We start from the raw sequence: 17,393 nt of genomic DNA on the forward strand, positions 1-17,393 counted from the left end.
GGAACAGCTTACGTCCTGCAACCGTTATCTGTAACACTATCAAACTTCCCCATCTGCCTATCCCAAGTCCTTGGGAAGGACTTGATAGATGGACAAAAATGTCACATTCAGCCTGAACCATCTCACTGACTGTGCAACAAATCAAAAGCTAAGCAGGCAAATGGGTCAAAATAATATGTACAGATCTAAATTCTGTGGATTACCATGTACCACCTATTTGATTAATTCTGGCACAAACTGCAATATCTTTCGATTAGTTAGTTTATATTTCTCACATAAAAGTCTGAAAAAATGAGTTTGGCAAAGATATATGCTATTAATAACATTTTCTACCAGGAAATGCTAGTATTAATTTGCTTACTGACTTAAATCTGACATTTTTCTTCAGAACTAAAGAGGTTAGATAATAACACTTACATTTAGTACTGCGGAATGTATAATTGTTAAAGTTTCTGTTATAAACTGCTTCCATGAAGTACAATTAAGGAAGCATTCTACTCATAGTTATAAAGTAACTAGCTTCCAAGTTACTATTATACCTCTTGTTTGAGCACCAAATCCAGAGCCTCAGTTAATGCATACTTGGAGAACCAATGGCCTCTCCTTTACTGCACTGCCATCCCTAATGTTTTCAGATAGAGAAATAAGCACAGAAAAGGCAATAAGCTCAGAACTATTTGAAAGAATCATTTCCACATGAATACTGAGTTACTTGGTTTTATGGATAGTATCTGGAGAATGTGATTTACAAAAGACTTTGGATGTAAAGAATATGTGGTGGGATTCAAATTTTTTTACTACCGGTTCTGTGGGCATGGCTTGGTGGGCATGGCTTGGGCATGGCAGGGGAAGGATACTAAAATCTCCATTCTCACCCCACCCCAGGGAAAGGATACTGAAAAATCTCAATTCCCTTCCCACTCCTGGGGGAAGTTTACTGCAAAATCCCATTCCCTCCCCACCCCACTAACCTACTTTCCAGCTCCGTTTTCCTGTGCAGGGCAACAAAAGAAGAGCCAGCTGATCAGCTGGGTCTCTGGAGGCAGAGAATAGATGGGCGCGGGGCCAGTCAGAGATAGTATTTGCCAGTTCTCCGAACTACTCAAAATTTCCTCTACTGATTCTCCAGAACTGGTCAGAACCTGTTGAATATCACCTCTGGTGTTAGCCCACAAAGGAAGTTCTGGTATTTATGTGAGCCTACTTTCCAGAACATATTGTAGTCTGTAGAAGTTGAACATTCCTGGCCTAGAAGACACAGCTCCCCAAAGACCAATGAATACAAACCACTCAGCTCTACTAGAATTACTGCTTACTTTTAACCGTGAGAAAGAAACAGTTCCTAGGAACTTTCTTCAAAGAATTTAATCTCTTGTCTGCAGACAGCAGATAGGTGTAGTTCTTCTACACCAGTGGTTCCCAACCTTTTTTTCGCCCCGCGCCCCTAAAGAAATTTCACTCGAAACTTGCACCCCCTGAAATTTAGACTTTAGGAACTACTGAATGCGTTAAATATATGGTAGGATTGAATCTTTTCATCTATATATGTGACGGCCACTAAATAACGATACTTAACTATAAAATGAAAACAAAGTTAATCCATTGCATAATAAATAAAAATGCCAACATATAGCCAATATCCTATTATTTACCTGGACTTTTCTCGCACCCCCTGGAATATCGTCTCGCACCCCCAGGGGGTGCGAGCACCCCAGGTTGGGAACCCCTGCTCTACACCCATGAACAAATGAATAAAAATAACACCTTTTATGTGTCAGTGTACAAATACTTAACTCTTCCGATAATTGTTCTGAAGTACCCATTAGCAATTAAGGATGAAACCAAACCAACTTTAACAGAGAATGCTTTTACAGAACGCTGATACTGGATATAGTCCCACTGAATTCCAGAAGTATCAGGATATTAGTGGTATTAGAGAGTAAAAGCCTCTTGGGAATTGTAAAAAAAAAATCAGAAAATACCTCACATTGGTCTCAAAATCTACCACATACAGATTGTCAAGTCTGCTCTGCCAGAGTTTGATAATGGTAAACAGAATAGGAAACCTACTGGTATTTTTTTAAACAATCCAGACTGGTTTGCTATATCATTGTATTTTGCTAATTTAATCTTTGATCTGTTTTAGTTGCTTTGTAATATTACAAAGAAACTGAATCTTTATAGAAACATTTGTCAGCCTGGTATTTTGACTCAATTACCCACTTTGATCCAGGAAAAAAAAGGGGGGGGGAGTTTAAAAGTCCCAAGAGAATATAACCAAAAATGGAGGAGAAAATAGTATGTCCCTATGTTTATGCGCATCTTGACTAATTCATGTAAGAGAGGAAACTCTACCTAAGCAAATTCTACTAATTTACCGGATGAATGCAATTAATGAAAGTCTTGGCAGGAATCCCAATCCAATTCCCATCACAACATACTGTACATCAGATTAAATATCCCATCACAACATACATCAGATTAAATATTACCAGTCTGTTCCTTGTTATAACTTTTTCCTGTAGCACAGCTTCTATAAAGCCAAATCAGATGCCCTTAATTATTGCCATCTAGGCATGAATTTCTATGCTGTTCCCTGTAGTCCCTACCATAAATCCAGAATTACTGTTAATTTGTGTGCTTTATTTTGTAACTTGCTGAATGACTGAACAGGAAGAACTTAGAAGATTTTGGCAACCCAATTGGAATAGCCAAACATAAGAAGAAGAGCCAGGCATGGGAGATTGATTGTTCATTGTTTGCTAATGGTAATTCACTGCCAACTGCTGCTAACAATTTCCTGAATACAGGAAATAATTATTCCATTCTACTCTGCTCTAGCCAGATCTAATATGGAATACTGTATCCAGTTCTGGAGACCACATTATCCACATTGAAGGATACCGTTCATTCATGCTGACCCCATGCACCATTCTGACTGACTTAGAACCTCTCATACACTCCTACAGCTCCCACACATTCTTCTTGAACCACATCATTCTCCACATCCCACTTTATCCATGTGGCAATTCTTATACAACCCCATGACCCCAAGACAGGAGTAGTACTGTCCTCAGCATTAAAATATAACAAAAAGTTCAAACCATTATTGATCCAAACCATTATTGTTTAAGCAGGATGGTTTCAACAAATGGAACTCCCACAATTATCTTCACATTTTAAATAAATTCACAGCAATGATTAGAGAACAGAGTATTTCAGACCATAGGATAACATGCCATTTCCAAATTCATTGTAAAATCCAAGCAGCAGACATAATTCAGTACCAATATTAATACTGTATCAAAGTATTTCTTATAGACTTTTTATAGATTTTCACTTAAGAAAAAACTAATCTGAATATGTTTGGAGTTTATGATTCTCAACAGGCTTTCTGATATAGTACTCCAAACCATATCAATATTTTCAGCACATGAAGATTAACAGATTGTAAATTGCCACTGAGCCAAATTTTTGAATGAAGTTTTCATCTTAAAAATAGAAATGAAGGAGTAAAACAAACAGACAATGAAACAGAACCGAAAAGTTCTGATAGGCTGCATTTTAGAAGCTTTTGAAGTAATCTTAATAACCTTAATTCACATAAGGTTTAAGAGTTCATATTAAACTGGATTGCTGAAATTAAAGTTTCTTCATGTAACTAACACAAACAAATGAAGTCCAAACATAAAAATGTTTTTTTAATTATGCACATTATACTTAAAATAAATTATACAGGTTTTAAAATCAACTGCAGTTTCAATGTCCATTGCTATGGACATTTAACAACAACAACAAATCCTTAAGCTAGTTTTCCTCAAATTTCTTGGGGCTACAACCTTCTGAAATGCATAGTCCAAAGAGTTTACAGTAGAATCCCATTGATCAAGTGCCAGATTGTGGAAAGCGATCCTAATTTACAGATTGGTGAAAATGTCCCAGGCGTCTCTGAATTTGAATTCCCCCTTCTCTTCTGCTAGATTCTGTACAATTCAACAATACAAATCCAACTATGCAAACAAGCAAAAAAGAAAACAGTGAAGTTGATACTTTTGGTAAACGTTTAGCAAAATAACATACTTTACTAAGTCATGAATGAAGCGTTATTTCCTTTCAATCTTTCTGTTGCCGGTCTGAAAACACTGGCCAAATTATCTGAAGAGTCTGAATATGTTCTTCAGTTCTGCAAAGTTTGCTGCCATTGACTGACTTTTCTTTTAAAGACTCTTCTTTGCCAAAGAAGAGGAAGAGGAAGAGGAGGAGGAGGAGGAGGAGGAGGAGGAAGAAGAAGAAGAAGAAGAAGAAGAAGAAGAAGAAGAAGAAGAAGAAGAAGAAGAAGAAGAGGAGGAGGAGGAGGAGGAGGAGGAGGAGGAGGAGGAGGAGGTGGAGGAGGAAGCTTCCTATCAGACAATTTAAATGTTGCAGCTTCTATGCTGATGTTCTTGCAATAAATGGAAAAAATAGTGCTTTGTTCAGCACTGACCCCATTTCTGCCTTCTGGGGGAAAAATCACTGAATTACACTGTCAGCTATAATAGACAACCCCAAACTATAATGCCCCAAACAAGATATAAACTTCAGAAGCAACAAGGAGGAAAAAGGAAAACGCAATGGATGTAAATCAGCTCTGAAGAATCTCTACTGGTGCAAGAACAATAAACAATTGTCCCTCTGGAGTTTCACAAAGAGGTTGCTAAGATAGTTAAAACTAGGGAGAGGACTATTCTCAGTTCTGCTCTGTCCATGGGGACAAGACACAATACTTTCCCCTCAACTGCATAAACAAGGACGTCAGTTTCAACAGCAGTGAGAGAAGCAAGACTCCAATCTTTCATTTATTACGTTTGTTTGCAAGACGTTACAGATCTCAGCCTTAATATGGGAAAAGCAAATGCAAGCGTTATGTAAGAAACAAGGTCTTTACAATGTGTTTTTTAAAAAAATAAGAAAATAATTTTTTTAAAAAAGATGTGCTAGTGAGTGTGTGTGCATGCATATTAGTGTGTATACAGAGATGCCCTGGCATTCCATGAATAGATTTGCTACCATCACTATATTCACCAGAGGTCTACAGTGAATCCTTTTGTGGTAAACAACTTGTCAAGGCCTGTTTGTTATAGACAGTTTTAACTCTTGTAGAAGTTGATACAGAATTGTAGACCAAATATTTGTTTGTTTGTTTATGACATTTAGATTGCCGCCTATTCGCATATGGCTACTCAAGTCAGCTTACAAGAATATAAAAACGTCATTTAAAAAACAATAAAACTAATAAAAGAGAGAAGCATATATAATAATATGGTAATAACACTGAAGCAAATTAAATACTTTTGAAACTCCACTGATTTTAGTAGGATAACTAATAATATACCTACAAATTTCTCTTGAGATCTGTGAGTAGATTAGATAATTACAGAATTATTCCTTTAAACCAGCATCCTCTAACATGATGGTAGATTGTTTTGGACTCCAACACCCATTGTTCCTACTATCAGAGAACTGGGTAGGGGAAGGAAGTATCATCCAGGCAGCCATGTTTAGCTGATGTCAGGCCAGATGACATAAATCTAGTTAAATGTGCAATGGGTTACTGTCTTCCTTTAAAAAAAAAAAATTCTCCCTTCCTATCTGCTTTGCTCTGCTTTGCTCCAGACTTTATAATTTCAGGCAAAAAGATGCAATGTGGTGCTAAAAGAACCCTGACACATAGCAGAGAGGTGGGGGTGAGGGGAATTCCTATTTCTAATCGGGAGTCCAGAGTGGTCAAGCGTACACAGGGAAAACAGGACCAGGTAAAAGTGGCATGAAGAAAGTACAGATGGGTGCGCAGATAGGCAGCAATGGCAATTCACAAAAGAGGGAACAATTTGGGGTCAACATGTATCTAGCATTCTTCCTCCTCAGTGCAAAAGTAATATATATGAGCTGAGTACCAGGCCATCACAAAACAACAACAACAACTTTGAGCCTTAAAGCTTCAATAGTAACAAAATATAGAGCCTGGAGATTAATGAACAGCTCTTGCAGAAGCAAACCCCTGCATGTGTACACCAGACATACTCAGACTAGTACATCAGTGTGTACACAACAAAAGCTGTGTTCACAAATCAGAACTGGATTGCCTAATTTAGATAATAACCTTTTATCTGTGACAGAATCTTCTGGCCAGTCAGTTTATACATTACTTGTATAAAAATCTGGGAATGAAAAGAAAAAACAAAACCTCTACTGAAGTGCATTTTTGCCCTGCTCTTACCAGACTAATAGGCAGATTTTTTTCTCTGTTCTGTCCTGAAAGTATGATAATAAATCAAAAATTAATGTTGAATAAGTTGACACTGTGGTACAAAAGTTAATAGAAGTGTGTAGTAGTCTTTAAATGACTTTTGGAGGATTAAAGAAATACTGAATTTGGTGAGACTTAAATTACAGTGAACATAAAGACGGAAATCAGCCTTTATTTTTTTTCTTCTGTTTTACCTAATATTTTTCAAATGTTACTAAATATTATATATCAAATATCACTGGAGGAGGGACTTTAATGTTAAACAGAATAATCATCTTTTAGCAAATGACAATGTCATTATTATTTGATGTGGATTCTTGGTTCGTCAGTTTGGGAATGTTAGGACCAATTTTTAAACTGTCTAGTCTCCAAGGAGTCAAACAGCAGCCATAAGCCATAATCCCTCACTCTCAAAACACCATTCATGTCCCAAATATTACTTTAACCTCCCACTACGAATAATGTACTTTTATTTTTTTTTCCCTCAGAACAAAGCCTCTGTGTGTATGTATATGAATGACAAATGTTTAAGGAAAATAACAGATGCTGAAAACCTTAATACAAAAGTCAAGAGACTTAACATTCTAGAACAGGTGACAGAATGACATTGGATCCTGTTTTATATTGTATATATTATTATGCTACCATTTGTTGGAACATTGCCTGTTTTGCTACCATTATTGAAATGGTACGATGTTATAATATATGGTAACAGTTTATAATATGGTAAACATGTACATGATGATGCTATCAACAACCTAAGAAAAATACAGAAAAGTTTAATATATAATATAGAAATAAAGCAGCAGACAAATTCACGCTGGCCTACAAAGAAAAAAGATTTCACCCTGTTTCCTTTCCTAGAGGGAAGAATATTCACTCCCTGGTAACTACTCATTCGTTTCCAAATTATATGAAACAATTCAAATGTGCGTTTTTCTAGAAAACACATATTTGAAATTATTTCTTCAAATGTCAGTTTCCACAACATCATGCGATCACCTACTTAAATATCCTATAGCAGAAGTTGCATAATTTGTGTACTATTACAGAAAAAATCTGTTTAAGTTATCTGTTTAATCTGTTTAAATTAACTACAGATGGTCTATTCAAAGTTATGACAGCGCTGAAAAAATATACACATAACCTCAAAGTTCCAGCCATCACAATGTTCCCATGGACATATACAGAATTACAGAGTTGGAAGGGACCTTGGAGGTCTTCTAGTCCAACCCCCTGCCCAGGCAGGAAACCCTATATCATTTCAGACAAATGGTTATCCAATCTCTTCTTAAAAACTTCCAGTGTTGGAGCATTCACAACTTCTGGAGGCAAGTTGTTCCACTGATAAATTGTTCTAACTGTCAGGCAATTTCTCTTTATTTCTAGGTTGCTTCTCTCCTTTATTAGTTTCCCCCCGTTGCTTCTTGTCCTGCCTTCTGGTGCAAAAACCAGATAAGGTTAAGAATGGAGTGGATCTTAGAAAGGTTAGTGAAACTAACAGTAATAACTTCTGGTAACCTATTACTTTTGGACCAACCAATATGATTATAAGTTGCCCCCATCTCACAGTTATGATATTGCAGTGATCTGCAGTTACACGACCCTCATTTGTGATCTTGTCTGCCACTTCCCACAGGCAAATTTTAGTGGGGAAGGTTGCAAATTGTTGCACTAAGTCACTCTGTTACCTTTCCTCCCCTTTCCATAGGAACCCTACTGCCTGTGCTTGGCCTGCAACCCACCCTTGGCAGGACTTCCCCGACCCAAATACAGCCTGCAACCACTCTCTCCAGGCCTCCCCAGACCTGCACACAGCACCCCTATGCTCCTTACCTGGGAGTCCTGCCTCTACCTGCCTATCAACCTGCGTGTTCTGGGATTATGACAGCAACTGGGACTGCCTGGGATTGTTATCATTAAACAATGAGATCATTTGATGATAGCAAACCTGGGCAGCCCCACTTGCTGTCATAATCCAAAGGTAGCTGTACTTTAGATGATGGGACATGAAACAAAATATTTTAAACTGTTATAATCATATGTTCCTTTAAGAGGAAATAGTTATTCTATTTTAGCTTGCTTATTTCATCCTCTATTCTTCATAGCATTTTTGAACCAAAATGTGACACTCTAAAGATGTGTCTTCTCCAAAGTATCAATATTTGTTTGTTTTTTTTCATTCATCTTCTCCTTTCCCCTCTTTCTTTCTCCCATTATTTTATTCTTTATCTCCTTTTTACTCAGGAGGACTCCATAGCATTTCTCTCCAACTAACAAATGTTACTAACAGGTGTAAGCTTTTGTCAGCTGCAGCCACCACAGCTTAACATAGTTCTCTTCCTGCAATGGACTGCTCTTTCTTCTTCTTTCTCCCATCTCACCCATCTTCTTTCTCCTTTCTCCCATCTGCTTCCTTCTTAGTGAATTCGGCACTAATACAACATAAGCATTTTTTATTCTGACAGCTTAACACAGCTTAAGACAACTAGCAGCTGTATCTTGAGGTGGGGCTGAAATGCTCTGTACAAAGATCCTCCTTGTTGGTATTATATGGTTTTAGCAATTCCTATCAAGAAGTGAGAAAATGCCACAGATAAGCTTCCACTGCTTATTGAAGCAATTGGGAAACCATGAAGAAAGCAGGTACAATAAGAAAAATAGATTTCCCACATTCAAAAAAGAGCATCTCATTGTATAGTTCTGAAACAATGCTACAGTGGTAGTAAGACAGAGTGCACCCAACTTTCTTGGGGGGCGGGGGGGAACTGTTCCACAAAAACACAAAAACTTTTCTTAACCTTGGCATACCTGCTGGAACAGAGATCTGAGAAATTCTAATACCCCTTCAAGTTGCAACAAGTAATGAAGGGCAGCAGTTGTACATTTAGTGGTACAAGTTCCATGAACTCCTCAATCACTGACTATCACACATCATTCACTAAACCAATATATTAATTGTCAGTACAGGTGGCTTCATATTTCCTGCATTCGGGTGAAAGTTTTGCCTGCTTTATTTCTTTTACTCTTCCAGGCATGTGGTTATAATGTGACTGTAACAAACATAAGCCATTCAAGGGTAAAACAGAATGCAAGGCTGTCAGTTTATCTTTAGCAATAAATCAATGGGGAGCAATTAATGTGATACTGCTAGCGCCTTATTTAATTTTTTGCTTATATCTTGACTTTGTTGTACCCACCCAGAATCCTCCTGAAACAGAACCAGCTACAAACATTATAAGATAAATAAAAAGTAATTGCGGCAGAAAAGGGATACTTCAATAGTTTGTGAACTAACTCAGGAAACTGTCACATAAATAAAATAATGATTTATAGATAATCCCCAAAGGAACAGGAAATGTAGCCTGACACACTGAGGAATTTTAATTAAAATCTGAGTAACTAAGCTGCTTAATACTTGTTGAATTCTAGGAAATATATACATTTATAGCTATTAAAGATGATTAAAATTTGAAATGACTGAAAGCAACAGATATAGCTATCATTTATTTCTTAAATAAAACTTTAAGAAAAAAAACTCAGGAGAACACTAAAACAAAAAACAAAGCCTCACTCCTAACTTCAGGTCTATTTTATTAGCAAAGGCCAACTACTGCTGAATTCTCTTGCTAACAAAATTTTGTCCCATTCTGCCAACTGTTAGTGCCTCAAACATTTTGTCCTTCCAAGCCTCCTTTGTAAGCAACACTATTTCTCATTGTCACTATTCAGTGGAAAAGAGAACTTGAACAGAATTCTTTTGGAAAGGGATAAAAACAGAAATTAGACTGAATCAGGCCATGTCTTTAGAGATTAAATGCCTTATGTATATGTGTGCAGGATTCTATAGTCACCTATTGGGTGAAAAATTACTTTTACCCCAGTTGTTACAGCTTTGATTGCTCTTTGATTATCCCTGCAGTTTTCTTGGCAAGAATTCAGAACTGGTTTGCCATTGCCATCTTCTTAGGCTGAATAAGAATGACTGGCCCAAAGTCACCCAGCTGGCTCTGTACAAAAGGCAGGTCTAGAATTCATAGTTTCCGATTTTTAGCCTGGTGCCTTAATCGCTACAGAATCTTTCTAAATTATTAGTCACCTTTTTCTTTAACTTTTATGTGTATTCTATACATAAAAATACCATTCCCAGAAGATTGAACATGTAGTGATTGTTAACATTGCTTTGCGTTGTACTCTAAATTGCTTTTAATAACACATGATGCCAAAAATCTTTGAACATTTCTGATAAATCCATGGCTGGAATGGTTCTCTTGACAAAGGTGATATGTGGTTTAAGTCATTGTAACTAAATTTCTTGTAATAGAAATTCAAAGACAGAATAGTTGAAATTTGGATTAAGCAAATTAACTCTACTACCCAATTTCTGTTTACATCTTGCAACTTCTAAGGACAATGTAGCAATCAAATGCTTAACTATTAGCAAGGAGGAGAACATATGAAAATATTAGCCATGATGGCTATATATTACCTTCCATATTAGAAGTAGTATTCCTCTGAAATTATTCATTGGGGGTTGCAGTGTTTCACAAACATCCTGCTTATGGACTAACTATTAAGGAAACAAAATGCAGTATATGATCTCATCTAGTACAGTTCTGATGTTCTTAATGTGGGAGTTAGCACTGTGGAATAGCACTATCTATGCACTTCTTCAAAGATATAGTAATTGCTATGTCCATTTTAACTGTCTAACTGCAGACTATTCAATCTTATATCAGAATATTGTGCTGGCTTGACTCCAAGTGACCATATGTACAAATGTTTGCCATCCAGTTCTGTTTTTTAATACTGTCTTTGAACATCTGGTTGGCACTTTGTACCAGCATCTGGCATGTCTCTTTGCCATACTTGGAGTTGAACAGCACTCAACATGGAAGTATCTATATCAGGGGTCCCCAACCCGTCTCAGGGACTGGCACTGGCCTGTGGCATACCAGCAACTGGGCCACACCTGCAAGATGCCCCATCTGCAAGATGCCCCATCTGCAAGATGCAGGTAGCATGCAAAACCATGCCCCCTCTGGTCTGTGGATAAACTCTCTCCACAGAACTGGTCCCTGGTGCCCAAAAGGTTGGGGACCACAGATCTATATGAAGCAGCATATAGAAGGACATAGCTGATCTGATTTGATAATCATGGTAGCTTGTTATGCACTTAGTCTAATGGCACAAGTAATAGTGGCCAACACCAAATGGTGAAAAAACATTAGATTAAATAAACCATGCTTTAACATATAGGTTCAATAGGAATATAAGTATGTATGTTTGTATGTATGTTTGTATGTATGTATGTATGTATGTATGTATGTATGTATGTATGGCATTCAGCTTCGTTCAGGTATTTTCCCACATCATTGTAGTTGTGCTTTTAAAGTTGTAGCAACGTTTTGGCAGAATCTCATCTGCCATCATCAGGCTTCTGTATAGTGTTCCTCTGTGAGTCAGACTATCACAGCCGCTTCTGTCTGACTCACAGAGGAACACTACACAGAAGCCTGATGATGGCAGATGAGATTCTGCCGAAATGTTGCTACAACTTTAAAAGCACAACTACAATGACGTGGGAAAATACCCGAACAAAGCTGAATGCCATACATGTAAGTACCCGCGAAAACTTGAAGCACACTCTGAGAAGCACAGAGCCGAAGACACAAGCCTGAAGATGATGAATGAGACTTCATTGAAACATTGCCTAGATACTGCCAATCTTACTTGGGAGAAAACCCGAATAACCAAAGATCCACATACAAATACCCGCGAGAACCTCAGAAAATATCTATCTATCTATCTATCTATCTATCTATCTATCTATCTATCTATCTATCTATCTATCTATCTATCTTTGGTTGTTCGGGTTTTCTCCGCGTAAGATTCGAAGTATCTAGGCAACGTTTGATGAAGTCTCATTCATCATCTTCAGGCTTCTGTCTCCGGCTCTGTGCTTCTCAGAGTGATGTGAGATTGCAGCTGCTTCTTCCTTTTAACTGCTAGTGGGGTGGGACTTGATTGGGTGGGGGCTTGGCTGTGTTCTGATTGGGTGGGGGTGTGTTTTCATTGGTAGGGGGTTTGAACAGAACACGCCTCCAACCAATCAGAACACGGCCAACCCCCAACCAATCAGAACACAGCCAAACCCCTACCAATGAGAACACACCCCACCCAATCAGAACACAGCCAAGCCCCCACCCAATCAAGTCCCACCCCCACTAGCAGTTAAAAGGAAGAAGCAGCTGCAATCTCACATCACTCTGAGAAGCACAGAGCCGGAGACAGAAGCCTGAAGATGATGAATGAGACTTCATCGAAACGCGTTGCCTAGATACTTCAATCTTACGCGGAGAAAACCCGAACAACCAAAGATCCACATACAAATACCCGTGAGAACCTCAGAATATATATATATATATATATATATATATATATATATATATATATATATATATATATATATATATATATATATGGATCTTTGGTTGTTCGAATTAGAAAACCAAGGAGTACACGAAATCCCCTGCACTGCCTGCCCTACCACATACATTGGACAAACTAACAGAAGAATAAATGCACGCATTGAAGAACATAAGAACTCAATCAAAAAAGAAGAAACGACCTCTTCCCTGGTCCAACACCTCAAAGCCACAGGACATGAAATTGATTTTAAAAATACCAGAACCATCGCCAAAACCGAACACTTCAACAGCAGAATAATCAGAGAAGCCATAGAGATAGAAAAACGCCCACACAGCATGAACAAACGAGATGACACCTCCCGCCTTCCAGCCATTTGGAAACCCGCCCTCATGAACAGACGAGTACCTAACATGAAGAAGGACACCAGACCCACACCCATGAGAGCCACACAAGATGCCACCACCACACTTCCATGTAGAAAACAGACTCTCACCCACTCAGAAGATGAGACACGACCATGGACCAGAAGCTGCACTACAGCTGCATCACTACCCACTTCAAACCCCTCCGAGCCATACATGAAGCAAACCGACACCCACTATGAAGATGCAGCAGGACCACGAACTAGAAGCCAAACAGCAAGATCACAACTCACCAGCTCAAATCCCCCAGCAACTAAGACTAACCTGAGCACAACCAAGCCCCCACCTGAACAGAACACGCCTCCAACCAATCAGAACACGGCTAACCCCCCAACCAATCAGAACACAGCCAAACCCCCTACCAATGAGAACACACCCCACCCAATCAGAACACAGCCAAGCCCCCACCCAATCAAGTCCCACCCCCACTGGCAGTTAAAAGGAGGAAGCAGCTGCAATCTCACATTACTCTGAGAAGCACAGAGCCGGAGACAGAAGCCTGAAGATGATGAATGAGACTTCATCGAAACGTTGCCTAGATACTTTGAATCTTACGCGGGAGAAAACCCGAACAACCAAAGATCCACATATATATATATACATACACACACACACACACACACACACACACACACACACATATATACACATACATACATACATACGGTATTCAGCTTTGTTCAGGTATTTAAAGTACTGACAGCCAACGGCTTCCACCAAAGCAAAATCACCGGCTTGATCCACAAAAACACACTGAGACATAATAGAAACCCAGAAGATGAACAGACCTATGGAACAGCTGTCCTGCCCTAATAAGAGGTACTACAGACAAAATTAGTAAGATACTACACAGACATCACATCAAGACTGCCTTCAAAACAGACAGAAAAATAGCAGCCATCCTTAGAAACCCCAAAGATAAAATTGACCTGGAAAACCAAGGCATATACAAAGTCCCCTGTGCATCATGCCCGGCCACATACATTGGACAGACCAATAGAAGAATAAGTACCCGCCTGGATGAACACAAAAATGCAGTAAAAAAGCTGGAACACACTTCCTCACTAGTCCAACACATGGAAGCCACAGGTCATAGCATCAACTTCAATGGCACCAAAACGCTAGCCACTATAGAAAACCCCAGCCACAGAATCATCAGAGAAGCCATAGAGATTGAAAAAAGACAAGAAAGCATGAATAGAAGAGATGATTCCACCAGACTGTCAATCATTTGGAAGCCTACACTCACAAACAAAAAAATCTCCACACCACAAGCCAGGCAAACACCTGGGCACAGACAGATCCCCCCTGATACCTCCAGCTCAAACACACCCCAACCAGGCACCCAGATGAAACCTAGCTTCCTAACTAATGATAGCCGTCCATTTACTCGGAGCCAAGCTGCACTAAAAGCCTCCAATAAAGTAACACAATGTTGCCAGCCAATCAAGAGACAAAAAGAGCCAAAAAACAGACAGGAGATATTAGAAACACCAATCAAGCAGAACACAGCAAACTCCAAGACCAATAAACACAGACCAAGACTCCCAACCAATCAGGGTGAAGAAAAAAACATTCTGGCACAGCAATAGGCTGCCCCAAATTTAAATCTTAAACCACTGTAAAAGTCTGACTCACAGATGAACACTATACAGAAGCCTGATGATGGCAGATGAGATTCTGCCGAAACGTTGCTACAACTTTAAAAGCACAACTACAATGATGTGGGAAAATACCTGAACAAAGCTGAATGCCATACATGTAAGTACCCGCGAAAACTTAAGAAAACAAATACACACACACACACACACACACACACACACACACACACTGGCTTTTAAAGCATCAGCGTTTAAGAATTACCATATTAAAACACAGCTTAAGAAATAAGAACAAAGGTCTTTAATTTTTCTAATGAAACATTAGTTCACTGCAGATTTACGTTTTTCTGATTTTTCTTTCTTGTAGATTAATGTTAGTGCCAAACCATGCTTTTTATTCCCCTATTTTGTCCACTCATCAAACCTAACTGACCACTGTCTCTTGTCAACTTGATCTTTCTGGTCAAAGACTGGAATGCAAAATCTGCCCACAAGCCCTGCCTTTCAAGGGAAAACAAAGAAATGAATAACCAGTTAGCTAGGGTCAATTCAAGTTTCAGTCTGCACAAACTTGAACAGATGAGTGAAATCAAGTAAGGGTGTAGTTCTCTCATAAGCTCTTATGTTGTATTTTGTTGTCATGTAGCCAAAATACTCAATTAACCCAAGTGACTTTTTAAAAAAGATATGCACGAACTCAAAATATCCTGAACATCAACTTCCCATCTAATTACAGGGTTCAGTACAATCAAACCAACATGTGAAAGAGCCAACATGTAGTTATATTAAATATGTTTAACACACAGATTTTTTCGCATGTACATTTTCAAAAGCAGACTCTGCTTTGGAGTAGGAAAAGCCTGTGATGAAAGGAATGAGCAAAAATGGGCCACTAAACTTAAAGAGAATATAAACAGTTCTAAAATGTTCTTATATTTCAGTGGGACAGTCCCATTTAAAACCACCTCTTGAAAAACATTCCAGAGCCATTCCACACATCTACTTCACAAGCATCCTAAGTGACACAGGATTACTTTCCTTCTATGAAATCGAGACAAAGAGAGCAAGGATGAATATTAAGCACAGAGCTTAGCAGCAATTTGGATTTGAGAGGGGAAAAGTGATTTGGAGGTCACACATCCTACCTTTCAGCAACAACTTAAAGAAGCCACAATTTTTTCCTAGAAAAGATGCATTTGATTTAAAGAGTCGTCAACAGATAGGATGGCAGGCCCACATTCACGCCTGATCCCCTAATTTTATTTATGAAATTTACATGGCTGTCCATCTCACAAGAAGTGATTCTGGGTAGCGTGCAACAATTAAGAAAAGCAATCAATATATAAAAACAATCAATGTTAGAAACTATATTTTGTATTATTTATAAATATAAAAATCATTAACATATACAAAACCCCCACACAGAAGAGAGTAAATATTAACCACAACAAGGGTGACATTTAAGAATGTCACAAGGCCCCTGGGACCTCCAGACCAGATGACATAGCCAGGTCTCGAGGGCCTTATGGAAACATTAGCAGGGATGGGGATAGCCTCACTTCTGGGAGGAGAATGTTCTATAAGGCAGATGTTATGGTACAGATGACCTGCTGTAGGAGATGACAAGGCTGAGCACAAGGGAGAGGTCAAATGTGTCATCAATCATGAGTTCCTTAATGCCCACAAGAGATCTAAGTCCAACCCACCTTGAATTCCTTTGATTCTTATCTACTGCCAATTTGCTTGGACTGTTAGTAGTTCAGATTCTTGTAGAGAGCTTAAGCTTGCAATAAATCTTTTTACCCATTTGAACTGCCCGGACTTCCTGATTTCCCTGGTGCTTAACACCTAGTGTGTTTCTCACAAAATAAGGCCAGGCCTTATTTTTTTTTGACCCCCCCAAAAACAGCTAGGCTGTCTTTTCAGGGGTGACTTTCCCCCCTTGCATCCTCGGGCAGGCGGGCAGCGATGGCTTGGATATTGACCTCGGCATTGGTGGGGCACTTGGTATCGGGAGACCTTCTGCCACTATTGCTTTCCCTTCTCCCCGTGCTGCCATGGCGTGGACAAGGAGGCAAGGCGACGGCCTGCGCTGCGCCCTCCTCTGAGCTGAGCCCCGCTGAGTGAGCACCTCTGCCCGATGGCCGTGCTACTGCAGCGTTTGGAGCTGCCGGCGCATTTGGAGATGCGTGGGAACAGGGATGGGCTGGGCGAGGGGTGGAAAGGACGGGCGGCTTCGGGCTCTCTCTGCCGGACCCGCCGGCCAGGGAAGCAGTGCTGCCATCACCTCACCTCCTTGTCCATGGATGGGTGGGTGCTATCACTGCCTTGGGCAGCCTCTCCCGGTGGCCCCTTCGGGTTCAGGCTGGAGGGACTTGGGAAGGAAGCCAAGCTTGGGTTGGCCTGACTCTTTCGCTTGGCAGGCAGGCACACACCCGCGGCTCGCTTTCCTGGCTCTGCCCAGTCCGCACGGCTCTGGTGCAGCTCTGGCGGGATGATCAGAGGGCCCAGCAGGGAGGCGCTCGCTGCCTTGGTGAGAGTGCCACCGCCGGGCAGGAGGGCCCACCTGTCAGCTGCACTGGGTGCCCCAGGTGAAGCTCTTCGTGCTCTGCCTGGTGCCAGGCAGGAATGGCAGCTGGGCGCTTCTCCTGG

At 39.7% G+C, this 17,393-nt stretch overlaps 1 protein-coding gene across 3 annotated transcripts in view; it reads right to left on the bottom strand.

Annotated features, from left to right (window-relative positions):
- The window catches only part of NAV2 (neuron navigator 2), a 313,572-nt gene that overhangs the window by 117,901 nt on the left and 178,278 nt on the right, over positions 1–17,393 (bottom strand). The window lies entirely within an intron of this gene.

The sequence above is a fragment of the Pseudonaja textilis genome, chromosome 1 (assembly GCF_049901715.1).
Source record: "Pseudonaja textilis isolate UNSWEBS1 chromosome 1, rPseTex1.2, whole genome shotgun sequence".
Lineage (NCBI taxonomy): Eukaryota > Metazoa > Chordata > Lepidosauria > Squamata > Elapidae > Pseudonaja > Pseudonaja textilis.